This window comes from Agelaius phoeniceus, chromosome Z, assembly GCF_051311805.1.
Source record: "Agelaius phoeniceus isolate bAgePho1 chromosome Z, bAgePho1.hap1, whole genome shotgun sequence".
NCBI classification, from domain to species: Eukaryota; Metazoa; Chordata; class Aves; order Passeriformes; family Icteridae; genus Agelaius; species Agelaius phoeniceus.
The window spans coordinates 71,132,050-71,158,991 of NC_135303.1; the positions used below are offsets into that span (position 1 = coordinate 71,132,050).

Here is a 26,942-nt window from a genome sequence, read left to right on the forward strand (position 1 = left end):
GAGCCATTCAAAAACTTGGCTCTCAACAGATCCATAATCCAGTGGGATGGACCAACTACTGAATCATTTATTCCACTGTGAAGGCATGTGAACTTCAAAGAAAAAAGGAGGGGAAAAAAACAGAAAAAAAAATCAAGCTTCTGCAGCCTAGACAGTTTCATGCTAACTATAGCCATATATAGTTTTCTGCTTTAAATCTTTATCTCAGTCAAATGAAAACACACACACACAAATAAAAACAAGTAAAATAAATTATGCATGGAGAAATTAAGATTCAAAGCTTAAAATCAGCCTCTACTCACTAAGGACAATGCTGAGCAGCAATGTTCATTCCTCTTGGTTCATAGACAAAGACTATACTAGATTATTAAACCATTAATGGCATGCCCATGTTAAAACAACAGAAAAATACAATTCGAACTAGTTAAATTCGGAGCTATGAGGACATGTAACTCATCCAGGATCAAATAATTAATTTAGTTATATGTAAAAACAAGAACAGTGGCGTACAGCAAAGAGACTTTATCAAGTTGCTATTTGTAAGCAGCAGACAGAAGAGGTTGGTGGACCTATTTATTGTTCCTTAAGCAGGACACCAGCTTCACTGCAAGACCAGCACAAAGACTATTTCTATTATCAGGTAATGAGGCAAATGCAAATACACTCTTCACTTCTCTCAAACAAAATCAAGATGCCTGTGGCTACCCAAAGACAGAATGCTCCCTGTCCTGAGCAAGGAAGATCACAAAGAGGGGCCCCTTGCACTGTCACTTGGACCTTCTGCCTTCTCCTCTCTTGATGACTACAGTGCCCCATGCACAGGACTCTTCAAGACATCTCTGTATACTAAGCCATATTAAATCCTTATTTGTTCCTATTTAATGTAAAGCATTTTTTGTTATTCTCACCAATTACAGTTCCTTTAGGAAAAACAAATATTTGACCATACCTGCTTCCTCTTTAAATAAGAAGATACATAGTGATGTTCCGAACTTCTGAGGCTATGCAGAAAACCACAGGAAACAAACTTAAAAACAAGCCTCTGCTTTCTAAAGAAGAAACTTTGTATTTCTGAGAATTTGAGGGAGGAAGGACACATAATGGTCCAAGTCAGCCCGCAAAAAGTAAGTAGCAGAAAATTGTGTTTCCCCCCAGACTGCAAACCACTTCACCGTACACTGGGACTGGAAGTGCTCATTCCTCAGCTATCAGACCAACTTCCTCCTATGAGCTGTAACAGCTGAAGGCTTTGGAGTGGATGTGGAGTATATTTCACTTTTGTAAAGATGGCTACATATAAACTGCTCTCGTCAGCTGATAAACTTGTGTCTGTCTCAGGCCAGACAGACACAAGTCTGATGTACTATTACTACTAGATTTTAATTAACCAGTGCTTCTAAATAGCATTTAACATTATCAGATAGAGAAGAACACAAGAGAGCAATGACAGCACTGATACTATCAGTTTTTGTTCAGTCCTTCCAGTAAAGGAAGGTGCATTGGAAAGGGAGAGATTTGTTTTCCATATTATTTGGTTTGTTTGACTCAAATATGAGCTTTTCATCCTCACTGGAAGAAAAAAAATTACTCAGTCAATATATGAGGTCAATGAACAATCAATCATGATAGATACCTAGATACAATGGCACTTTTTTTGTTCTTTTTTTTTTCAGCATTACTCAATAGCAAAAGGCTAAATGGAGAAAAACCATTACACAGATTTTTTTTTTTTTTGTTTATTGTTTTCACAGATCACATTTACAGTGTGAGCCTCTCCAATACATTCCCTGAATGTCTGGCAAAGAACCTTGCACTATTCTTCGGCTAAAAGACAATTAGATATCTAAACAGTAGCTTCATGTTACCTGGCACACTTATAAGTATAATCAGTTAAAGACAGGTGAATCTTTCTCTGTCCATACAGGAGAGGTGTTTTAGTCCAACAGAAGAACTGGAAAACTTTACTGCCTAAAAAGAATAGTTTCTTTTTTCAGTTCCAAAATACCCAGCTGTGATGCTGTTGACTGTGACTAACTGAATTTGGCATAGCTTTAATAATCCCTCAGAGAAGAGAATTCTGTTTGCTATATGCAAATACATCATCAGTTCAAATATCTGCAAGTATCAAATGATGATATTTGAACAAAAGAATACTTTTAGGGTTTCCTACAGTCTATTCTTAAAGCAGTCAGAAAACAACTTTACTGTTCTAGCATTAATTAATGTTCACTCGCTATGTAGAGATCAAAGTAGTTACTATATACAAATATCGCAACAATAACAGAAGAGCACTCACAGTTCTTTACAAGAAACTTCAACCGTCTCACCTACACAAACCAAAATGTTGCCTTTCCCTTCCTACCTCCAAAGCCCCACACTTCAAATAAAGCCCACTCTGGTATGTGAAGCAAAGTGTATGGAATAAAAGCATGATCTATTTACCCAAACAGCAGATGTAGTTACAGACTAGAGAGGCTCAGAGAGGAATTTCCTAATACCTACATGATCCTTTCCTCTTCAACTTAGAGTCCATTGCAGTAGCACAAGATAAATCTGGAAAATCAACCACCAGTAACACAGAACAGCCTAATACCTGGCATAAAACACCTTCACTGCCACTAGGATCACTGCACAGGCTTTCCACCTCCTGGCAAAATTGCTTTTCCTCATGCCCCAAACCACTGAGAGAAGGAACATAAAATTGTTTATTTGATATTACAAGAATAGAGGAAACTTTTATGGGGTAAAACATGAAGCAGCCTACAGATAGCGTCTGGAGGGAAAACACTATTAACTTAACCCCCACACTCATTTTAGAAAACTCAGCCAAAACATGTTAAACATATTAATACATGACAGAAAAGTAGACATGTGCAACATATGTGTCGGTGTGAAGGCGGTGTCTTCATTTATGCCAGATTACCATTTGGTACATTACCATTTTGTACAACCACTATGCAATACAAATTTATGCCCAAGCAAGCACAGGCACAAGCACACTTCTGTCAAGTTTGCCTGAGTGCAAGATGCTGCATTCAAGCCGACTTCACATCAGCTGAAAAAGTACAAATAATATCTATCTGTTTAGGTATTGTCAGAGTCACAGAGAGATGAGCAACATCTCACAGAGCAGAAAATCTACTAGTATAAGGTTAACATTAAAACTGGGGATGAAAAGTTGTATTTACATGAGACATTTGCATCGTGTGATTATGGGTTTTGATTCACTTACAAGTGCCTTAAAGATGCATCATTGAATCAACAATCTAAATCAAGCCAGTAAATCAGTGTCTGTAGGGTAAAGAGCAACAAAGCATCCTCCTCCTTCTACACCCCTCTGTCCCCATCAGAGTCATAAAGGCTTTCAGTCTTTCCTCTAACTCTGTGGGGAATCTCATGTAACGTGTTCATGTAAGCAGTTAAAATGTATCTAGAGTAGAAGGGGAGATGGGCAAAAAACCAAAAAACTTTCATATTAAACACAATTTCACACACACGTAGGAGAAAATAATTCAGAAAAGCCAAGTTAAGATTACAGACATAGCTGCCTAGATTGCCTAAATGAGACAATATGTATTATCTCATCTGGCAGTTTAGCATGACTGAAATGAAACATAATTTGCAATTCACGCCAACTGGCAGGAGACAAATGTTCATGGTAATCTTTGTGTTTTATTAAGAAAGTTCTTCTGTCTTAAATTACACGGAAAATGGATTGGAGGCTTTTGCTCTAAAAAGTACAAGGGTTGCAGATGCTACCCTGAGCTGTTAACTCATAGAAAAATGTGTCTTGAGTTTTTACAATTTAAAAGGACAAATCTAAAATTATGCCAGGTCAAATTGTCTACCCAGTACCTCTGTCTCCAAGAGCAGCCAAAAGCAGATGTCTGGGGAAGAGCATGAGAATAGTGTAATCATTTAGTCATACTTTCCCCAAATACGCTTGTCTCCAATAATTTGCAGCTCAGGGACTTCCAAAGCCAGAGGTCATGCTTATGTATTTAATAATCCCTCACAGACTCTTTTTTCCATTAATTTTGTCCAGTTTCACTTCAATTGGTATAAATTTTCAGTATCCACAACATCCTGTGGAGTTACACAACTTAATATATGTGCATGACAAAATTCCTCTTTTTGCTATTCCAAACCCAACACCTGCTAGTTTCATTTTCATGCTCATTAGCTCTTGTACTGGGACAGAAAATGAACAACTTATCCCTAAGCCCCTCACAACACCATTCAAGTTTTTATAAAAGTACCATCACATCCTAGTTGTCTCTTCTCTTCACCAATTTAACTGCTGAAGAGAGTCATAGAGCTGAAAAGAAGATCCTCATCACGTCAGTAAGTATGAAGAGGATCCCATTCTGTTTTATTCTACATCATTAGAGCATCAAGACAAATATATTCTTAACTGGACAAACAAAATAGATGTGAAGTAATGAAAGGTAACCCAAAGAAAAGCAACAAAAATAACTGATGTACAAAACTCAGTGCCTGTGAAGTGAAAAAAAGTAGGCTATTATAGCTAAAAAAATACACCATACAAAAAATAATTACTTGCTTTGTCCTAGACAGATGTAGAATGAGCAATGGTAGTATTAAATTACTACAAGAAAGGAATTAACTGGATAAGACACAAAGAAAATTTTCATAAGTCATGACGATGTAAGGGAGACCACTGAGTTCCTTAGAACAAGTCACAGATGACAGATACGGATGATCCTAATCTGAGGCAGAAGAATGGGGTAGATGATGCCATAAGGTCTCTTCTAGTCCTATCTTTGTATGATCTTCTTGAGATGTCAGGTGGAATCTCTTCCTCTCAATGATTTAACAACAGCAAAATAAAAAAGTGGGAGGAGTGGAAGGTTAAATGGAGCTACAGAGTTGACTGCTCTGGAAAATAAGAAGTTACAACATGCTTACAAATAAATTATTTGTTGAGACCCTTTCCTTGCCCAACTCCAAGGAACCTGTATAAAGAATGAGGGACCACCAGCCAAGAGCTGGAGAAATTTTGTTGAAAACGTGGACTTCTATTCTCTGACCTTGCCTGGAGATTCTTTAAATCTGGTTGGGAAGTGGAGGCATACTATACAGAGTACACACATGAGTATGTGAGACAGCCCCAGTGTACTCTTAAGGATTGTTTACCTACTGTGCAATGCATGCAGTGAGCAACAGAAAAACAAAGTAAACTGTTGATACAAGCTAGTCAAACACCAAAAAATTGGACTATTCCTAAAGCTCTGTTTTAGACAGGACCTTCACTCTTTCATGTTAACATGTACCACTTTTGCAGTAACCAAGCTCAAGAAAGGCTGGATATTTCCATACTCCAAATTCAGCTGCAATAAAAGGCAAGCTCTAATTCAAGCTGCCAGGGCTGTCATGGAATGCGGTCTGGGCCACTTAGATGTAAAGATTGGTTGAAGGTAATTGCACTGATCTTATGCAGTCATGATCATGACTAATGATTGAATAAACATGTATACACAACACAAACCAACCTCATCCACATTCTTGCAAACTGGATACCTCTGCTAAATGATCTACCATCTCAGCAGTGCAATCAGCTGGGCAGTCTGTGGAATATCTTATATGCCAGCTGTCATGTACTATGTCTATTAGTACCTTTAAAAGCCCCAAAACAGAGAAAAATGAGACCTTTGTTAAGTCCTCAAAGGGAATCCATACCAGATAAAAACTAGCTGGAGAAAAATCAATGCACAGAGATAGAGATAGAGAGAAGAAAGAGAGAGAGAGAGTGATGAGATGCAAGAATGCATGAAACTTTTACTATTATGCCATATTCATCCCACCACTTATGTTAACTTAAAACGATTTTCTAAGAGCACAGAATCATAACCACAAATATGACTGAATATAAAATTAAAATATATGCTACTATTTCAAATTTATGCAAAATAAAAGAATACATTACAATATTAAAACTAGAACTTATATTTAAATTTTTCTTGTAAACTTTAAATTACTCAGACCTGCCTGTGCAGAATGGCATTCAGGTTTTATCAGGTAGCTATTCTGAAATAGAGTTACAATTGCCAAAATTTTCATGATGACTATGAATACCTACTGCCTTATTTTCTGAAAAAAATTCATAGAAGGCTGCAAGAACTGGAATATTTGCACAAGATATTCTCCAAATTTTTTTTTATTTATTTCAAGCATTTTTATATTTCAAGCATATTTCAGTATGTACTATTTATCAGTATTAACAGTTGTGCAGAAAGATGCTGCCATTCTTTGCACAAAAGAACTCTGTTGAGGTACTCTGTAAAAATACTGCTTTCGTTGTCATGACTGTCACTCACTCTCCCTCATGGGAATAGAGAAGAGAATCAGAAAAGGGAAAATTAGAAAACTTGTGACACTTTAATAGGTAAAGCAAAAGCCATGCACTTAAGCAAAGCAAAACAGGGAATTGAACTAATGCTTCACATGGGCAGGTCAGTGCTCATCAATCACCAGCAGAGCAGCTCATCAATCACTAGTAGAGCTCCATCACAGGTAAAAGTGACTTGGGAAGACAAACGTCATCACTGCGATCCCCTTCTTCTTCTTCTTCTTCCCCTAGCTTTATTACTGAGCATAACGCTGGTTTCACACCATAGGACTTGGTGTGAAACATCCCTAGAGCCAGTTGTGGTCAGCTATCATGGCTGCGTCTCCTTCCGACTTCTTGTTCACCCCAGTCTATTTGCTGTCAGAGCATGAGAAGCTGAAAGTCCTTGACTTGGTGCGACTACACCGCAGCAACAACAAAAACATCACTGTGCTATCAACATCAGTCTCATACTAAACCCAAAACATAGGACTATATCAGCTATTCTGAAGGAAAATAACTAACTCAGCTGAAATCAGAACATCAGTAAACTCCTAATATCTGATAGAATACGTACTCCTATCTGCAGCACCTTCTCTTCTGCAGGTACTTTAACAGCAGGAACAGTAACTATATTTACAACACTGTACATATATATGACTTATTAAATATTAAATAAAAAACCTCACCCCTTTATATGAAAGTATTTTTGGCAGAGCCTTCCCTCCACACACTTACTATTTGCAGATGATGTATCGAAGTAATACACACATGCTAAGAGACAAAACAAGAGTACATAACCATTAAAGACAAATGTATCTACCAACATATAATACTGGTGTATTATCACCACCACACACTTCAGTGATGAGGTCAGGTTTAGACAAATGAAAGTTCAATGAAAAGTCTGGAAAACTTGTTTACAATGATCCCAGACAAAAGCCTTGCAAGCTGCAATTCACTGACCTATGTAAACTGATTTGGCTTTCAGATAATCTCCCAGTGAATAGTATTGCAAAATCTATAAACACAGATGGCACCAACTGGCACCCTATCTGCAATCTCAGCAGAAGATCAAATAAATACAGAAGATCAAATAAATACAGAGACTGAATTTATCTTCCCACATCACAGGTAATTCTTTCCAAACAGGTTTAAGGGATTATCATTGAAAGCTGAACCAAGAAAGTCCTGTCATGGCTAACCGAAGTCTCAACCACCCTGAGAAGTCACACTGCTCAAACAAAACAGATTTTAAAACTGTATGGCTTTTAATAAAGTAATGCAACATTCAATTCAGACCAGGCCCTGGTTATAATTGCTACAATCACAATATTGACCATTTCTATTAGCAGTAAACTCACAGGATTTTCTCCTAAAGCACCCTTACAGAAAAACTTACTTGGGATCAAGAGGGATGAAAAGGCTGGCAAGCTACCGTCAAACTTTAAGGTAAAGTATCAGTTGTACTATTAAGGCGTAGTATATTATTTTATCTACAAAACTTACTGCTACTGATCTGGAACAGAATGACAAGATTGATACTTATTGCTGAATTTCAGAAATGATGTACTATAAAGGCATATATGTATGCAATATCAGGCATCAGCAAGCATGAAGATCACTTAGTCAACTCTAAAGCTACTACTGTTTGTATAATTAAAATCCAAAACATATTCATCAGTAAGATGTAAGATACCACATAGAATGCATCAGTCCAAAAATACCTTTACCATCTTTAAGATGACATAAGACAAAGAAGACTGAAAATACAGCAGTGACACCAATGACAAAGGAGACTGAACAGCTGTTTCAGCAATATTGCTTCATTGATTGTTTCTCAGCAGTAGAAACTATTAAAGGTGAAAAAAATCAGCTAAAATAAGCCTTCCTTGTGTGTCTGGGTTCATTATAGTACTCTCAGTGGCTGAAACACAAAATTATGCTTTCTTCAAGACATTTTTGCTCTTTTTATGGTATTTCATTCTCATGGTTTATCATTTAGTTCATGTGTTTTCCCCAAAGGCTTCAGAGAAACCCTTAAAGAAACCCCAACCAACAACATCTAAAACAAAATACATAAGAAGTATTTTAGGGAACAAATTGCAGCAGCATTTCTCTCATGCATCAATGTCTCAGATATTCTGGATTCTCCTTTGAAGAATCCACATCTAACTTAACTATAGAGCTCCAAAATGAAAAAGACAGTATGATTATGAGAACCAGAAGACAATGAGAACTGGAGAAAATAATTTTTAGCAAAAGACCATGCTTTTTTTGGTTTTTTGTTTGATTTTTTAAATTACATTAGTGAATCAGAAACTGGAACCCACTGATTATGTGAACAGCACAACAGTCCCTAAATATCTTTTGCTGTGATTTATTTATACTCAATCATGGATACATAGTGGAAGTGTCCAACTGCTACGTATATTGCCACAGTTCAGAATTTCAGATACGCTCCTGATCCATTCACATAGATCAGGTACATTTGCAATCAGCTGTTTGCTGTTACAGCAAATTTATAATTTAATTAATTTTCCACTGTAAAAACAAACTGCATTTAGTTTTCTTTGGAATTACCTACCACAAAAATGTCTTTTAGGAAAATACTTCTAGGAAAATTGATTAACTGTTGTTGAAATACTTATTCATGGTTAATGTCTCACCTGCTAGAGTTGTAAAGTGAAACAAAGGCATATTAAAAAGAAATTAAGACCTCAGATCTGCAGGTTTTTCCAAAATGCCTCACCTTCTGTCAGCAGTACAACATGAAAATATCACTTTTCTTACAAGACAGTAAAACAGTACTTGTTTAGACAACTTTCACAGTATCTGGCCACATCTCCTGAGCAATTTTAAAAAGCAAGGGATAACAATACTATTTTTTTAAACTGGGCTTTACAAATGCCTTACATTCAGCTTTATTCCAATTCATCCATATGTAGGACAGTGATTTTGGAAAAATGCATCCTGTTAGTTCCACTTTCGCAGGGCAGATTTTAGTCACCACAGCTCAGGAGTATCCTGCCAATTTTCAAGAAAGATAAAGAGATAGAAGGGAAAGCTGAAAAGCCAGAAGGGAAAAGTCTTTCATATTATTTTAACAGACTTGTCAACTACATCAGCAATTGTCTTTGCATCAAAAAAGGGCTCTGAGAATCAGTAACATCTTCCAGCAACTTGCCACCTCTTTCCTTGTTCCCAAATGAGTTCAAAATGCTGACTCCCCCAAAAATTATTTATCATGTAGGCAGAAAGCAGCAGAATGGGAACTCTTGAGAGGGAAGGGAGGTACTGAAAACACAGAGGAAAGCAGGACAAAGGAAGACACAGAAAGCCCTTATTCACAGGGAAGGAATGGAGACATAAAACTGTTTCTCTTATTGCTACCAGCAGTGAGAAGCTGAGCACTGCTCTCCTCCCTACAGGCTGGATGGTGTGAAGGATCAGCCAACAAGAGGAGCTGTGTGTGCTTGTGCCGGGGCACAAACACACAAACACACACCTGTGTGTAGGAAGTGAGGACAGTTAGGGACAGCAGGGCAGCCATCACCCTCCCACTTTAAGCTTTAATAAATAGCTCTGAGGCAAACAGCAGCTTCACCAGGGGCTATTTGTATGTCGACAGACTCTTTCGTTTTAGTCTTGTAACAAGCTAGTTTAAGATGCTGAGGGTAAAATTCCCAGAAACTCTTATCTTGCCTGATTTTTTTTTCCTTCTGATTTGCAGAAATCTTACATTAGCTAGGAGCTGCCATCCTGTGTTCAACACATCCCCAGCATTGCAACCACCACTTCTCTTTTACTGGGGAGCCCTCCAATGGGTACTCAATGTCTAACAGAGTAGAACCTTCTGGAAACACAAATTTTGATGAATAATAATTCTGTTCTCCAACACACTCAAATAATGAAGCATTTCATTTTCATGTAATTATTATTGAAACAGCAATGTTTACATCATATGCAAAATAGAACACCAAGTTTCTTGCCTGGTTGCCAACTTAACAGTCACCTGTAGCGCAGTCAGGTTCTGCTGATGCAACAACACATAGCAGTTAATAAGTTATTGTCCTACTGTATTATAGAACACCACAAGCAATCTTCACAGCTACAAGCTAGAACATGAAAAAGGATCATGGCAATTATTGGCTTCCTTTCAGTCTTTGCCAGCAGTACTTCTGATCCTAACTTACCAGCCCAGCACAATCAAGACTGTCTTAGAAGATGTGGAGGAATGATGTTTTGATTAAATAAGTAATAAAAATAACTGTAACATTCTTACACAGCAATGCTGCATCCATTCCCAGGGATTCACAGTTGTAAAAGAAAATGACACACTACTACTATTTGCCTGACGTGTGGGTACATCATCATGCAAACATTTCCCAGAATGCTTAATAAAAACAGACGATTAACTAAAAAAAAAGATAAAGTGGGCAATTTCCTCCATACTGATTAAACCCACTGCATGACTCAGAGGGAGAAATCCTGTGAAGAAAGCAGTGCTGTGATTAAAGCTGGAGTGGCTGCAACTAGCATATGGAATGAAAAACTGAGCAATGGTCCCATGAAACCATATCTGAGATAAAACCATCTCATTAACAACCATCTTAACAGTCTGCCTATACCCTGACCTAGCAATGCATGAACATGGATAGAATACTCAAGAAGATCCCAGAGATTAATTTGGTTTATATTTTTGTAGTATGTTTGGTTTAGAAAAAATAAAATGTAATGTCACTGACATTTCCCAGTTAGCCACTCTCTGTGCACAGCATAAATTTAGGTCTCTATGAATTACCATAAGGAGCATAAGGTGTCTGCCACCAAAGCAAACCCATTGAAAACAACAGGACCCCTTGCAGGTATGAGCTTGAGCAGTCAGAACCCACTGCAGGATTGGGACCAAGGAGACATCTTCATTAAGGGATCAGTAATGGTGCCTAAAAATGTTTCCCTAAGAAAGCCAAACCTTGTTATTAACATATATAATATTTTCTTCTGGATGAGGTCAGCTGGAGCTCTGTAATTGTGCTCATTTATTCCTACTTATACATCTCTCATTAGGATGCACACATTCGCAGGGACTCGTCTGCTTAGCTCTGGCTTGGTGTAAACTTACTGTGATGGTGCAACGCTGCTGCTCTGCCACCAGGTACTGGCAGCGTGTGCACTTGTCTGGACACGGCACTGCCAGCCCATTCTGTTTTACTTGATGTTGCTCCAGCACACCCACAACTTCTGAATTATGGGATCCAATCTCACCGGTGTGTTACTGGGTGCCTTTGGAGTGACACCTAAACTACCAAAAAAATTGCACCAGTAACCTGTGCCACCTACTTCCTGCCTTTCCTTGAAGGGCCCTAAAAACTAAAATACACACATACATACACGCAGACACACACATCCCTCCCTCAAAAACTGGTCCCAGAAACACGACGGGTATGAAGAACTCGTGTCAGCGATGCGAATGCACCCAGGTGAGCTTTGAACTGCCGCTCCCAGAGGCAGCTCGCGGAAAGTCAAGAAGCTCCCGTGCCCGCGGGGAGAGGCTGCAGGTGCCCGGGCCAGGGCGGCCAGGGCAGCCAGGAGCGGCCCGCCTCCCGCTACCCGTCCCGCACGAAGCCGACCGGGGCCCCTCGACGGGCGGTGCCCGCCCGGCCCCGCCCTGCTCCTCAGGGCGCGGAGGGAGCGCGGCCGCCCCGCGGTGCCGGACGTGTGCGCGGAGCACGGCCAAGCGCCGCGGAACCCCTCCCGCTGGCCGGAGAGATCCGCGTCCCGCCGGGAGCGGGGCTCGGCAAGACCGCCGCGCGGGAGGAAGGGGAGCGGGGAAGGAGGGAGCGAGGGAAGGAGGCAGCCTGGCGGCCGCGGGCGCCTCGCCGGGTCGCGCCCTGGGTCCCCGCCGCGCTCCCCGCGGGGAAGGCGCCCGGGCGCCGTCCCGCTCCGCCGCTGCCCCGGCGATCGCCGGGCGGCTCTCGCCGGTGCCACAGCCCCGTCCGTGCCGCCACCTCCGCGCTGTGCCCCGTCCCGCCGCGACTGTTCCCCGGCCTGTCCCTAAGGCTACAGCCCTGGCCCAGGAGAAGCAGCAGCCCGGCCGCCGCTCCTGCAATGAATGGAAGCGCAGCCAGCGGTCCCGGTCCTCCCTCCCGTCCTCCCAGTCCCGCACAACTTCAGCGGTGCCGCTGCCTCACCGCTGCCAGGCAGAGGCGGCTCCTCCGCGCTCGGGCTCTGCTCTCGCCGCCGCCTCCGGCCCGCGCCCCGCCGGGCTCACCCTCCTCCGCTCCCGCCGCGACCATGCACCGAGGGAGGAGGAATGGGATCCCGGCGAGGGCCGACCCGGCCGCCCCCAGCCGGAGGGAGGGAGCCGCGGCGAGGGGCGGGGAGGGCCGGGACGCGGGCGCCCTGCCCTGCCCAGGACCGGCCCCCTCAGGCTGACGTCCCCTGCTCCCACATCGCCGGCCGCGGGGAAGCGCCCAGAGCGGGGCCGGGCGGGAGCCGGGCCGGGGCGTGGAGGCACCGCGGCCATGGGCGGGCTGGCGTGCCCCGGTCGCTATCTCAGCCGGGGAGAGAGGCTCTGGAAATAGCACAAATAACCGCTGCCCCGCCATCCTTGCGTTTGAATTACCAATGTCCAAGGGTTCTCCATCTGCCTCGTCCGACATCCAGGCTGAGAACGGACCGGGCAGCACAACTGGCAGTGTCAGGCCCGGTACTGCCTAATGCACGTCGCATCACAGTCTGCACCACCGGACCTAGCCATAGTGGATGCACTGAATGGGAAGCAGGAGTGGTAAACAGCAACTCCTCCTATCCAAAAATTCCTCTTGGTGTAGACCTTCAGAAATACAATTTATATTGCAAGAGAATGTCTAAAAAGTCTACAATGCTTCCATTTTCAAACTTTTCCCCCTCAGAACAAATAATTTCCCACTGATACCCCTTTAAAATCATATTTAACACTCTTCCAGTTTCAAAGCAACACTCTGATGACCCAGGCTTTTCCAGAACTTTGTAATTTTTAAAGTATCTTGAGGTGTCTAATGCCAAGCACATACGTGTCTACAAGCAGTGACACTCATTTAAAGCATCTGCAGGGAAAATTAAGGTTTAGGCTTGGACATGTCTCTGCATGCCTCTGCTATCCCACACTGTTGCACCCTTGTGTAATATGCTGCTCGTTGTAAGTGGATGACAGGTGTCTAACTTCATACAGCTCATCTCGGTGTCAGCTTCACTTGCTAGATTGCAGCTGGCTGTTGCAACAGATAAAACCAGCTGCTAAGTTGGTCAATAAAATAAATCACTTTGGGTATCTCAGGGACATAAATGAAGTGCTACACCAGTGCAAAATTTGATTTGCTGCAGCTAAAGCTGTCTTTCTGAAAAAAAGCAAGGAGTTGTCTTTTCACTGCTATCGGAACAGTATCTTTCACAAACACTAGATTTACTTGAAGCTATGGCTTTTGACTAAATTATCCTTTTACTGACATGATACAGAGCAGGCTGATCAGTGCAGGCTGATCCTGTTGACTACTTGGGACTCCAAAGTCTTCAACTCTGCAAGAGCACATTCCATCTGACTGGATTCAGTTGCTGGATCTGTGCTTTTTTAATTGGTGTCTGCTGCTCAGAAAACCAAAAGCCAGAAAATGATCTCCTAGGTACATAGGCTGAGGAAGAAAAAACAAATACAAAACTCCAAGAATTATGTTCCTATGCCAAAAACAAGAAAAACATAACCAACTCTCAACACTTACTGAAAACAGAGCATATGCTTTCATGTCTGATTATTGTCCAAACTTCTGTCCTTACATTACTTTTCCTCTTTCTGGACAAGTCATCAAATGAAACATTCTAAAAAAAGTTTTATTAGAGACATTTTTGAATGTTCCCATTAGAGAGTCTGAAAATCCATTTTCTACAAAATAAGGGTGTCTTTGTAAAACTGAACTTTCTGTGACCTTTGAGAGCAGCTACTTTAACATACAATAGGAGACAACTCAATAGGTCTGTCCAAAAATAAACATCTCTTTAAAGAATATTTTAACCCTAGAGACTTCACACAAGTAGCGTACTGACAACATTATTCAGTAACACAAAGTTAACATATTAGTCATATTAGTTTTCAGAAAGCTGGAGGCCTTTTGCATTCCACTTTTGGAGTGCACTTTGAGCTAATACCTACAATACATCGGTCTGCTGCTTTTGGATCAGTTTTTTCTGAAATAGATACATGCTCTATGCTGTTTCAAAAAGATAGAACCATGATACTACAACAACAATGTGAAAATAAAAAGTATTAAGTCTATATTGCAAATATGCACATAGCAAACATCCATTTTCTCATTATTAACTTTTTTAAATATTTATTTATTAACTCTTAAAAAGATAAAGTTAAATGCTAATTGATTTAATAAAGTTTAGCTAGAATGAAGGGAAAGAATTATTAAAGCATTCCTACTATCTTCATATATGATGTCAGCTTTTAAACACAGACACCCACATGTGTCCAAATCACAGTTAACATGACAGCAATTAACAGACTGAATATAAAGAGTGATGTTGTGATGCTTGCTGCAGTAGTGGATCCAGTGGCAGCAGCAGCTTTTTCTTCCTTCTCCATTAATTGTTTAAAAATTGTTTGCTATTTAAAAATACACAATAGGGACAATTATACAGTGCTGCTATCAGTAAATGGTAATGTGCAGGCTTAGCCACTGGATAAATAATTACTAATGGGAAAGATGACACCTGATAATAAGCAAATAACCTATGGAACACTGATAAAGTTTTTAAGAAACTTGTTATTGACTTACAGCACTGCAGGTAACACAAAGGGCAACCATGTCTTAGAACATTTTCATTTGGGCTAGCAGATAGTCTGACCCCATTGGATTCTGGCTGGTCCACAGCACATATTGTTACAGGTACTCTTTAGTATACTACCTGGATGGTAAAAGGAAAACTTGTGTGGCAAGCTCGGTGCATTGGGTTGTGAGGCTGAACAAGTCTGTGACTTAGAAAAACAGCCATGAGCAGGCAGTTTTCACAAGGAGATAGGAAGCAGCACACTGAAATCCCCTGATGCAGTCTGAAGGCCAAGGATTGTGACCCTGGCAGATCTAAGCATAACATAAAATTTTCTTAATTTGAACACTTCTTTATTTGGAATTGGTGTGAGGAACTTGGTATTTCCTTCTATCCAAGTAGTGGGGTTTTAATGCTAACTAATTATTATATTGTCTTTGATGTGCAGCTCTAAACATTTTTATTTAGCTTATCTTAAGCCCAACTGCACAAACAAATAACTCATCACCAGAACTTAGCACATACGCGTTATCCAAACAGGAAACAGAGACGTCAAAGAAGCACACTTTGGATTAAGTAATATATGAGATGAAAAAGATGATCTAATGTTTTTTTACTCTTGTTCACAGATCTTTCCAAGTATTAACTTCATAGGCATTAATTTGTTTAGTCAGTTTTCCTCCCTAAATATTGGTTTACTTATAACCCCAATAGTAATAAGTGATCTCATTTTGCTTGATCGATTTAAATTCTCCATGGACTGTTAGAATGAAGGATTATTTTACCCTGAAATTTCCTGAAGTTCACCTGAACAAATACAGCCTTGGATGTGGCCCAGAAAACATTCTCTGAAGGTTGTAAGAATAGAATATAGACAGGGCAGACAAAACAGGATAGCAGAAAGTACAACCAAAGAGACTACGACATCCAAATAACTAGCAAATAACATACAGGTTGGAAAGAAGAACCGACATTATTTGGCTCAAAATTTTGTTCTCACTTAGCCTGTGAATAGTCACTGGAAACTATTAAAATATTGGATAAGCCACAACAATTTATATATAGAGCCTACAAAAAGCTAAGAATGAACAAAGTGAATATCACATGTACATACTGGAATTAGTAATTAGGCTAAAGAGCTAGTCAATCTCAACTTTTTAAGCTTCAGCTATATTCATACCTGATTTGTTCCCTCATTGCACTTACTCTTCCGTTGCTTTTTGTTGTTGATATTTTGGTTTTATTTTTTAAGTGGCTGTTGTTCCAAAATCTTCTCACTGTGGAGGAATGGAATAAATGTTAATATTCTATTCAAATGAATGATGTGACTACAGAAACACACAGGGAAGATTTTTTTGGAGTAAAATAATGTTAAAGAAAATGCTGCATTTGGAACTTGTTCTAAAACTCCAAGGAAAATAGGGAAAGATGAGTTAATAGGCAGAAGATGGTGGGAAATATATAAAAGAGAGGACTCAGCTCTGGAAGAGTGAGGAAATTGAGTTGGGACATGGGTGTTATTTTATTGTGGGTTTTTTGTTCTTCTACTCAAAAGAAAAGTAAGATGTAAAACATCAGCTGAAATAAATCTTCGAGAGAATGTGTCCTTCTCAAGTAACACTTGTTTTCGTTTGCAGCTTCAGAAATTTCAGTTTTTCTAAGCACTTAGCTATGATATTTAATTTTTCAGTAATTCATTGCTCTAGTGTCAACTAGTATATGGTGTTACAGAGAAGAATTTATCTCTCTACTATATAGCTGTATCAGTAAGGACAAAAAAAAAAAACAAAACAGAAGACATTTGAAGAATGGGAAAACCCATCTGTTCATACTGGAGACTTCAGGAGCAAACAAGAAAAGAGAAGAGGCTGTGGCTAAGCTAGAGAAGGTCATTCAAAATTATCACTTTATGTTGTAGACAATGAAAAGGAGCAAGAGCATCCACAGTGGATAACAGCAATACTATATTGAATGTATAGATTTCAGAGGAAAGGAATTTTATAGCTCAGGTCAAAAATAAAGTTAATGTGAGAATGTAGCCATAGATAAAGAAAAATTACTACCTCAAAGTTGTTATGTACACAATCAATGTACAATATCTAGACTTACTGGGATGTGATGACCTAGGGAAAGATCAGTGCTGAGCAGCAGAGAGCATGGAGATGTCTGCAAAGAGAAAGGAAATAGGAAGAAGGTTTGGAAGGAAGGACTGGAAGCTGTCTTAAATCATACTGACTCTGAACTGATTACTTAATTCCAATCTATTCAGAGACATATCTTGAGATTTCCATCTCTACAGAGATGAAGGAGAAAGAAGTCGAGGGTGACTCAGGAAAGCTAGTCTAATGACCTATTTAGATAGGAAGAATAAGCAAAAGGGACGAAGGACAGGGCTGCTTAAGCCTCCGTGGGAAAGCGATGAATAAAGCACTCTTCCAGACATACAGACCAATGCAAGGCAGCAGCAGGCATTCATCAAAATAAAAACAAATTGAAAAAATAAGGTCAGTTAAAACAGTGTCTCAGAGTCTGAGACCTTTAAAAAGAAAGCAACATGAGAAGAGACAAAGGCTTGTGGTGGGTGTCTGAGATATCTGTTGACCCTGGCTGAGTATTCTGGGGTCTCACATTCCATCTCTGAACCAAGCTTCGTGTTTTGGGAAAACTAATTGTTAAACTAATTTGGGACTCTGCCAATATGGTACAATAGAAGAATCTACCACTGTATTTTAAGAAGGCTTTAATTGAATGCAGACACTCAGACTCGCTGAAGGGATCCAGATTTATCACTTTGCCTAATCTCTATTTTTGAAACACATATTATTGTAACTAGTATGTAAAAAAAAGCCATCTAGCCAAATAAATGCTGCCTGACACAACAGCAGTAACAGCTGTTTTATCTCCCATAATTTGACGCTGTAGGATAGAGAGTATTTTAAAGTGCACTTTGATGCAGTAATTAATGGGAATTTAAATTATCAGTATTCTTTCAACTAAACAAACCAAGACATCCATTAGGTATAAATAATTAAAGAGGTTGGGTTTTAAATAAGATAGTCAATTATTGAAATTCCCACATTAATAACCAGCTATGCTAATCTGTTTCTCTTCTAATGTCCTCAGGAGTGCTGAGAGAAATCATACACATTCAAATGACTGAGAAGGCTACTACACATAAAACATCTGAAATTACTCTATCAACTCATATATCCAGTTGAAAAAAAGCAACTCTGATACCTTCTTCAACTACTAGCTTATTCATCCACAAATGAGGCATTTTCTAGGACTTTTTCCAAAATATCCTACAGTTCTACTGGCTGTGTTACAAATTATAAAAGGAAATAGCATAGTGCTATTTCTAGGAATTATATATGTCAAAAATGTTTAATGTTTCATTCATCAGTGTAAACATCATTAGAGATAAATCTCAAAGATTGTAACATTGCCAAGTTTTTCAAAGCAATTTAACACTTGAAAAAATTGCTTAAGAACTGGGAAGATTCACCCAAACTATCCAAAGAAATTCAGTGAAATAGTCTTATTACGCCATATTCCCAGTTCTATAATAAATGCTTGAAATGTTTTTCAGAATTAAAATTGGCATTTCTAAAAATTCTGACTTAGGAATAATTCAGAGATGATTACACTTAAGTTTCCTAAGCACCACAGCATGTCAGTGAGAACCAGAGCAGTACAAATCAGAGCAGTTATAGACACCCACTGCTCCCGCTGGCAGTATATGCTAGTTTTGAGCTAATTTCTACACATTCCCCACATTCAAGGATAGGAAGTGGATTCCTAACATATTTTATGCTTATCTGGATGCTCAGGATTTTACATGCTGATCATGGCATTGCCAAGATCCAAAAGAAGGAACAAACAATGATGCAGATTGTTTTTTGTTGGATTCCCCTTTGTTTTGGTCTGGTTTGGTTTTTGTTGGATTCCCCTTTGCTTTGTTTATCCTGTAGACTATCGCATTTCCACACCTTATACTCTGATAAAACTGTCCTTACAGAAGATATAATTATGCCCTCCAGCCCAGGAGTGTGAATTAGTAGTTTATTCTCGTCGTCTATTAGTAGTTTATCCTTGTCAGCTATCTATAATACTGTAATCTTTTAGGATGTTTTTGAAATCCCTGTCTTGTCTCGCGTGACTCTAGTTTCACTGTTTTCCTTTCCTGCTCCTATCACAAATGCATCGAAACTCTTCCTACTTCTAATACTGATAATATAAAATGATCACATCCATCTCTAAAATAGGCTAAATGAGCTTTCCAGGCAGTGTAAAAGAAGGATAGAATTCTCAGGGTAAACCATGCTGTCCTGAATCACGCTTTCAACCTTGATCATTGTTTCTCCCTGAGAAGCCTTTACTTTCTGTTTTCAGGCTAATTGATTATAAAGCCAAATTGGAAACCATGCAGTGGAGGACTTTTGCCAGCACTGTATATTTTGGTTTATCCATAACTCTGAAAATAAATTAAAAACAAAAACAAAATACAAAAGGAGTTGTTGTATGTTTAAATTTAAGCTTCCTGAGACGTAACTCTTTTACCATCTGCTTGGACCTTGCCACAAGCTATTCCAATATGCTCAAAATTTAAATGGCCCCTAACCTTTGGAGGGCATATTGTACAGCAATATCTTTCATTAGCATAATGAATTTAATTTTTCCAGAAAGTAGTTAGCACATCATATATAATTTAAAAAGAAAAAAATAATAACATTAAGTCAATTTTAGCTATAGAATACCTGAAATACCCATAAAATATTAATTTTAAATTATAATCTTACAAGTCAGACATACTCTCTCTGAAAAAACCTCCGACAGCATTAAAACATCCTGTGGGACTACATCATGTTTATGTGAATGGCCTCATAAAAGCACTAATCTGACAAGTGACAGATTAAAGAGATTCAGATGTCCTAAGAAGCCTGGGGGCACCCAACTTCAGTGTCTTCCAAAGAACAAAAGATATTTACATACATACTGACAATAATTTGGGGACGATCTTTTATGTGGAGGATCACATACAGTCTACACAACCTGGGGAAACCCGGATCTTGCTAAAAGAAAATATTTGTGAATTGGAAAAATGCTTTTTAAGGTTGAAGCCTGTATTTTTGATATAGCCTGCATACTAATTGACACCAGTAGGCTTTTCTTCGTCAATCACTAATCACAATTATGTATTAACAATTACAATGTAGCAATTTCCTTGTAAATGGGGAAACTACAGAGTATTATAATGTTAACTTCCTCAGCACAAGGCCATGTGTTCTGAATTCCAGCAGAAAAAAAATGGAACGTGTACAAAGAGGTTTAACCACAAGTCTTAAAAAACTCCATCACTTTTGAAATCAGATTTCATTGTTCATTGCAGCACACAACACTAAATTTAAGTGACCCTTAATATTAGATACTTTCAAAGAATATATAAACTGAATAAATGATGAAGATTGAAGCATTACTGGCTTAAAACTAGCAAACAAACCCTCTGATTTTACCCTACACAGAAGAAAACATATAACCTCAGAACTTTTTCAGAACTCAAAAAGGAATCTATTAAGAAACCCCAAATATGTGTCAGCACACTTAACAATTGCTCCAGTATCTGTATCTTTTAATGACACAGTAATGAAATCTTTTTTGGGATAAAACTGTTAAGCCAAACAAATGCAATAAATGCTTTCTTTTAACAAAACCCACTGAACTGTCTTCAGAAAGATCATAGTTCTGCATGAAGCTTCCTTGAAAATATTGTGCCTTTTCATTAAAAAATGTCATTTCTGTAAATAACAGTCTGACTTTGTATTTCAGCTTAATAACAGCTTGTATGTATAATTAAGCCACAAAAAGTTCATCTAGTGTTTTTGCTTTAAATTCCATGTAATTGAGCTCACAAGGTTTCATCGGTAAAGACTTGTGTTCACCAGAACTCTGGCTAAAAGAAAACTGTAAAAAATAAATTTAATGACAGCGAAAACCCTGCTGAAGGATTTATGGTATTCTCTTGTAGGAAGAATTTTCTTTCTCCAATTATTCACTGAAACCTGAATCAACCACTTTGTTTGATATGGTATCTCTATATCAACTTTAAAAGAATGTGAAAATCATACCCAATATAAATACAGGAGACCTATTTAGGAGCTTTTGCTAAAAAGGCTTTTGCTAGAGTTTGAGGATTCTGGACAATAGGCTGCTGAATTTCTTTAGGGATCCAGCCCTTTACTAAAAAACACATTTCTCACTAGTCTTAGCTTTCCTTTAAATTAAAGACCATCATTTTCGTAACAACTCTTTTCACCTTATTGCTCATTTACACTTTAGGTACATATCTGCATGTTAACATGAGAGATTTGCTGGGATCTCTAACTCAGGATTCTACTGGTCACATCATAAAAACTCAGAATTTGAATCACTATCTTTAAATAGGATGGTGGCCCTCATGGAAAATTACACTTACTTTTCACAGCTCTTAAAGTCATCTACACTTCAAACACTCTTAACAAACACTCTTAAAGTCATCTATACTACAGACCTACATCTCGCTATAGGGTGTGTAAATTTCCCTTCTATGTCATTGGTTTGTGTGTGTTCAGGGATCATCCTGTCTGCTGATGAGTCAATTGCATTGTGTCTCTGCTAAATAATCAAATAATCTTACTCCCTGCTAATGATCAGTTCTAACTGCAGCATAAAACTTCTTTCCACAGTATCTATCCTTGTTAAAGACAGATGCCTTGGATCACACACTTAGAAGCACAACAAAACCTTTTATTTCTCAAAGATTCTCTTACACACTAAGTTACACTTCATCTTTAACTATGTTGTGTGTAAGTAGGAAACTTTAAATAGCATTTTTATGTTTTTGTCTCTGAAAGAATTAAATTAGCTGTTTAAGAAGTGATGAATGATCTTTATTAAAACACAAGTGAAAATAATTAGCTGGAGATAACATTAATAAAACATTACAGTGATTAGTCCTAGGAATTCATGCTTTCCTTATTTGAACAGATAAGATGGAATCAAAACAATAGGTTGGAAACAAACAATACTGATATTGCAAGGACATTGCAATTATTGAAAATAATTAGGAAAAAGAAGTAAGAGCTGAGAATTAAAACACCACAACTGATTAAAAGTAAACATTGTTAATGATGATAATTATAGGGCTACTTAAGAGAAGAGGAAAGAGAAAGGAAGAAATTAATTATGGAGAAAAAAATGAGGCACATATTGACCAAGAGTATTACATAGTTATTAATGCGTGCTTTTCCTGCAGTTGCAAAATATCCATAAAGAGGTAGTGAATAAAGAAAATTCTAATTTCAAAAGCCTAAATAATAGAAATTGCTATTTCAATGTATAAGATCTTACTGAGCTTTTGCCTACAACTTGGTATCATAGCCAAATTAAATAATTATACAGTACATCAACAGTAGTTCACGAAATAGTACTAAATAGAGAAAATATACATTGAGGCCCCCATGCAATAATAAGGCTGTCTGACTGTCCCACAGAAACCTTTAAAAGACGGGGGTTTGCTAGTTGAATACGTTTTAACAGAATTACAAATTTCAACTAGTACTGTTTCTCTTAACTTTTTTTTTCCTGCCCTTTTCTTATGTGGTATTCACAGGACGGTTACACAAGAAATTGGTGGGTACATTTGCAAAGTCACTGAATGACAAGTAAGCATAGGTCATATTTTAACATCAAAATTAATTCAACTGATGATCTTTCCTGGGAGTCACATTTCATTATGAATTGTTGCAACAACTGGAGCACTTGGAGAAAATCCTGAAGGAGAAAATTGTTCATTATAATTTAGTAAACTAAGAAGAATTACACCTTTTTCTTTTGACGAAGTGATGCATCATGTTCTGTTGGGGGAATTCGCAGCGTGTCCAGGACGTAGTGCACAGTCATTTGTAGTGCTGCAGAAAGAAAGTCAAGGTGCAAGGTCATTAAGAAGTGGTTCCATGAAGCAGTTTCTGACCAACTTCTGACACTGAAAATTAGGATTGAAGTCACTGTCAATATGCAGAGTATATATTCTGGCCTTGAAACAAAAAACCCCAGCCTTGTATGGGAAGGTGCCCATGGTTTCCAAGTGATGTAACAGCAGGAAAATTAATAAAACCCAAAGTTGAGGGTATATCAGGAGCTTTTACCTGCATACTCTCCTTACCACGTGTATGCCAGTCTTCTGGATTCACACTTGTGGAACAGTCACTGTTCCTAACAAGTTAAGATTCTTGTGGTTTTGGCTATCTGATTTCAATCAGAACATGCGACTCAGAGCCAAATCGTGGTATTTTTTAAAGTGATTGTAGGCCAAGTGGTCTTCAGGAAGCACAGATAAGAGTACATGCAGTGAAAACAAGTAAGAAGCACCTTTTTATTTCTCATCTGTCATATTAATGGAAGAATTATAGTGGCCCTGAACCTCTATTAGTCCTATTCTAAACATAATAAGTGAATCACTCTCTCTTTAAAAAACAACCAAAGAGGAAACATTGTTTTATTCTCCATAGTCTGGTCATAAAAAATGAAATCCAGTGAATAAAGATTTTGCAAGTCATGGGCCTTGATAATTTAAATGACAAGTATCTTACTTTTCTTATGTAAATACAGAGAAAGAAGAAAAGTGGACCAACTCACAAGAATAAAAATAAAGTGTTTTTACTCCCCTACTTGGGGAAACCATATTTATTACCAGAGAAGTGGATGGTCTGTACCAGAATTTGAACAAGTGATAACCACAGCTTGAGGCACAGATCCAGATTCAGAAAAACTCAATAAATATAAGGAGATTACACATTTAGGCATGTAGTGAATCACCTGAAATGTCCTCAGCCCCAAAAAGGAATTTTCAGTGAATTATTCTGCATTTAGAACCTGTAAAAGAAAAACAAACATAATAAAGTGTTCAGCTAAAATAACTTGCAAATAACTGAATGCATAAATCCAAAACCTGGGTTAACTTTGTTGTACAGTAAGTTGAACTACATTCAGCATCTTTATATTGCTTTATTTTTTCTCATAATGTTCAAACTAATAAACTTCAACTATAACATTAAAATTCAGTGTTACTGATCATAATTCATCATGCTAGCAATTTTAACTATGTAATTAGGATTTCCTGTTGATTTTTTCCCTGATTACACTATTTCTTTGTTTAGATACAGCAGGCATTTATGTCTCTATCTTCCAGAACTGCATTAAAAACTCCATACCAGAGACAGCAAAGAATGCATAAAAGAATGACCCTTAGCCTCATAAGTCAATGGAGAAAGTTGGTATCACCCTCAGCAACAGCACATTCTGTCAACTCATCTGAAGTTGCCAATATCATCACATTTACGATAAGATGCAATTATGGCTGAAAGATTCCCACAGTCCTGCCAGATTCCTCAAGGATATTAGCACTTGTCTGATTGCAGTACACAACAAAGACATTGTTAAAAAATCAGTGCATCAATCAGGAGGAATTTGGAGACTTTGAAGTTTAAAAAAAATAAAACACCAGTGTGGGAAAAAGAAGCAGCTACAGCAGTTAGGTGCAGTTGTGTTTGTCAGGTTTAGTTAAATGACACACTCTTGGATAAGAGTTTTATTCTTAATTTGTTAGCAACATATGCAGAAAAAAATTTTCTTTTTAAAAGAAATTCATTAATATCAATAGTTATTTGAAAGTACTTCAGCTTTACGTGATCTTTTCCCGCAAGGAAGAACTAGCAAAATAGAACGAACATTAATCACCATTAACCATGAGTCTCAGGTTTCTAATTAAGGGAGTGCAGAGCCTGAGACTGCATTTCCTTAACACTGTTGCCAGTGTTCTTTCCTCCCAGCAGCTAATTTCAAAAGGGTGTGCAGAAAGTCTGAGGTGTTGGATCTATGAAGAACAGGGTGTAATAAATGTAGTAAATGTATTCTCTTCTAAATCACACTCTGGTTTTTAGGCAATGCATAAACTTCAGATGTACACAATTCACTAAGAGTGACAATGAAAAAAGCCCATATCATATCCTAGGAGTAAAAAATTATTGTGCTGGAATTTACTGTTGCAACCTCCTTATAGTAAACATATGGAAATGTACAGGCTTTTATTTTTCTAATTTACATTCATATTTTCTGTCACTGTTTCGGTGCAGATCCAAGCTAAAAGTCATATACCAGAGGAGTCAGCTATAGGTATGTACTCAAATTCAAAGTGTAGAATTCACGAAAACCTTGGTATTATTTACCCAGAAATTTGTACTAGCTGCAGGAGTGGACTTCTCAGAATTTCTTCTGAAAGTCCAGAAAATATAATGGTTTTAAGAAATGTTCCAAAAATACTTATCTCTTAGGATCTTTAACAGATAGTCACAGAAGTGACTAGGGAGGTTCAGTATATGTACATAAAATGCAGCACATATATAGAAAGCACAGAGAAGAGCAAAAGAGATCTCCTAACTGCCGTCCTTACTTCATTTGTTCCTGCTACAAACAAGTCTTACGGAAGTTTACGAAGTTCCGACTGAGTTTGCAGTTTGTATCATGCTTGAAAATAATCTGATTTTTTCAAATAGCACTGAGGTCTTCCAATGAAGTCAGAGGGCATGCTGACACCAGCATGAACTTGAACAAATCCTTAATGAGAACAAGCAGCCAAAGCAACTAGATAATTTGCCTAGTCCAGAGTCCAGAGACTTTGCAATTACTATTGTAAAAATACATATCCATCACAGAAAGATGCACGAACAGAGATGATAGCAGCAAGTAAAACTGTGTGTCAAGATGTTTGTTCTTCCAAGTGTCTTACAACCATATTCTACAACTGATGCAGCCATGGTCATTGGATTAGCAGGCTTATGTGCCATTAGGACAGAAGTGTGCTTGAAGAGACATACTGTGCTTACAGAAAAATTGTATTTTAAAATTGTACAGCTGCCCTTAACCATAACCATACCATCGGGAGAGAAATAATGAGCCTGTCAGAAAGAAACTACAGACTGACTAGAATTGAGTTACTCACTCTGAGCATGAAAAGATCCAATTGTTACCACTGCATACATACATATGCAGAAGCATGCCACCACCACATGCTTGCTAGAGACCAGATATTAAAAAATAGAAAAAAGGGACTAATATCTTTCTAATCACTGCATTCTTATTGGTATGAACTAGCATAGCTCTGTTGGCTACAGTCAAGCTCTATCAGCCTCCCAGTATGAAGATCTTGGCTCTTCCACGACTTTTTATTCCTCATGAGTTTGGAACAATGGGGCTGAAATCAGAGAAATGCAAAAACATGAATTCTCAGTGAAACGTGCATAACTAGACAATGTGATGAGAGCAGGAACTGACAAGAGAAAGACCAGGTCATGAAGTTTTCAGTTTGTACATGCCAACGAATCATTAAATGTGCGTGAAGATTTACAAATGCTACATGATCTGAAAATCTGTTCTGCCTTTAAGTTTTTGGTTTACTGCCTTTGAGAGGAGAGGAATGAAGAGTGTCAGATTACAAAGTGGAATTCCTACGGCTGACCAGAAAACACTGGATTTCCTTGTTCGGACCCTAAGGGAAAGAACAGTAGCCACTGTTATGGCTTTTTGGAAGTCAATTCCTAAGCAGTAATGTAAACTTAAATATGGGCCCATTTTAAAAATACAGAAATCTTCCAGATTTACGGGGCTCTCTGTCTCTGTGGGCTTTACTATGGGTCTACCAAAAGCAAATTCTATTTTAAACATATTTCTTTATAGGGTTTATAGCTGT

General features: G+C 38.4%; 1 protein-coding gene across 3 annotated transcripts in view; it reads right to left on the bottom strand.

Moving 5' to 3' along the window:
• The window catches only part of LHFPL2 (LHFPL tetraspan subfamily member 2), a 120,251-nt gene extending 107,135 nt beyond the window's left edge, over nucleotides 1-13,116 (bottom strand). For 2 of the 3 annotated variants that reach the window (XM_077171976.1, XM_054652275.2), the window contains exon 1: nucleotides 12,544-12,838. The gene's annotated coding sequence lies outside the window, so the exon portion shown is untranslated. Of the gene's footprint in view, nucleotides 1-12,543; nucleotides 12,839-12,977 lie in introns of those variants that run through there. The other variant, XM_077171977.1, reaches the window with a different exon arrangement.
• Between the last annotated feature and the right edge of the window lie 13,826 nt (nucleotides 13,117-26,942).